A 1,938-nucleotide genomic window follows, 5' to 3' on the forward strand; every position below is an offset into this window, starting at 1 on the left:
ATTGTTGGTTCGGATTAGGTTGGGTAGGTCGATTATTTTGGCCTTGATATGATGGTTGGGAGTAAGTGTTTTGTGTGGCTTGGTATGCTCTTTGGTTGGGGTTTTGGTATGTGGACTTGTTATGTTGGTTTTGCTGGTTCCCCCACCCAAAGTTTGGGTGGTTTTTCCAGCCTGGGTTGTAAGTGTTGGAATGTGGATCATATGGTTGCCTTTGTTGATTTCCTACATAATTGGCATCTTCCCAATCACCTCCTTCAGTGCTTTCTTCCTCTTGATCTTGTGTGTGTATCGCAGCCACTTGCTTTGTTTCTAATTTCCTGGTGAGCTCTGCTAGTTGCTTGGCAAACACCTTGTTTTGGGCTAGGATTGTATCAACATGGTTCAGCTCCATGACTCCCTTAGTGTTGTGTCTCTCTGATGCATAGTAGTACTCATTCTCAGCCACTGTCTCAATCACTTCAATGGCTTCTTCCACAGTCTTCTTCCTGTTCAATGAACCTCCTGATGAATGGTCTACAGCCTTCCTTGATTCATAAGAAAGTCCATCATAGAAAATGTGCAATTGCACCCAGTCATGGAACATGTCTGGTGGGCATTTCCTTGTCAAATCCTTGAACCTCTCCCATGCCTCGTAGAGAGTTTCACCATCTTGTTGTCTAAAAGTCTGAACTTCAGATCGAAGCCTATTGACCTTTTGTGGGGGGTAGAAACGTGCCAGAAACTTGCTTTCCACCTCATCCCATGTTGTTAGGCTCCCCCTTGGGAATGATTCCAGCCACTTAGCTGCCTTGTCCCTAAGGGAAAATGGGAACAAAAGTAGTTTATAGGCATCTTCCTGGACTCCATTGGACTTCACAGTGTCGTAAATTCTCAGGAATTTTGTGAGATGTTGGTTTGGGTCTTCATTAGCACTCCCTCCAAATGAACAATGATTCTCCACAAGTGATATTAGCTGTGGTTTGAGCTCAAAATTGTTGGCCTGAATGGGTGGTTTCTGAATGCTGCTACCACAATTCCCAGATGTTGGGTTTATGTATGAACCAAGAACCCTCCTCTCGGGAATGGCATTGTTTCCATCAGCTCTCCCATGGTTATGAACTTCTCTTTCCATGTTGAGATCTAGAGCTTCCTCAAAATTGTCCTCAGATTCTCCTTCAGATTCTTCTTCTTCCAGTACTCTCTTCCCTCTTGCTTCCCTTCTAAGTCTATGAAGGGTCCTCTCTGGTTCGGTATATGGAGGAGTTGATGTCTCTCCTCTCCTACCTGTCATACAAGAACACAGCACAGGCAACAAACAAGTAAAATACTCTTGGTTAATGGAAGAGTATGGTTAGAGCAGTTGGGGAATTAATTCAAATAGTTAGTGAGTCAGTGAGTTAGTTGCTTGAATTTAAAGGCATAAAGAAAGAAAGCATGTAACAGAGTGCAGAAATTAAAATTCAACAAATAACTTGAACTGAATTAACAAAGCAAAAAAAAATGCTCAATCTAGTTAACTTCCAATTGGAGAATTGTCAATCGAAAACCAATCACCGGCAACGGCGCCATAAACTTGATGCGTATAAACTAGTTATGCCACGATTTAGGAAATTGCACGATCGGCAAAATTCCTTCCGGCAAGTGCACCGGTTATCGTCAAGTAAAAACTCACAATAGAGTGAGGTCGAATCCCACAAGGATTGGTTGAATGAGCAATTCGGATTAGAAGTGTGTCTAGTTGAGCGGAATCAAGAATTAGATGAGAATTGCGGAATGTAAAATTGGCGGGAAACGTAAATGGCAAGAAATTGAAATGGCGGAATCTTAAATTGCATGAATTAAAGAGCAGAAGCTAAATTGCTGAAATTAAAAGGGAATGGGGGTGATTGCATGAATTGAGTTGCAGAATGTAAAGAGAAAGTGGAAATCAGAAATGGGGAATTCATTGGGTTATAGAAG

General features: G+C 42.0%; 1 non-coding gene across 1 annotated transcript; it reads left to right on the top strand.

Annotated features, from left to right (window-relative positions):
• The first annotated feature begins 581 nt into the window (after nt 1-581).
• Nucleotides 582-685, top strand: LOC148570793 (small nucleolar RNA R71). The gene has a single exon (XR_015908800.1). It is a non-coding gene; the product is annotated as a small nucleolar RNA R71 (small nucleolar RNA).
• Nucleotides 686-1,938: the final 1,253 nt, after the last annotated feature.

This window comes from Arachis ipaensis, chromosome B3 (genome assembly GCF_059453495.1).
Source record: "Arachis ipaensis isolate K30076 ecotype BB chromosome B3, ASM5945349v1, whole genome shotgun sequence".
Classification (NCBI taxonomy): domain Eukaryota; kingdom Viridiplantae; phylum Streptophyta; class Magnoliopsida; order Fabales; family Fabaceae; genus Arachis; species Arachis ipaensis.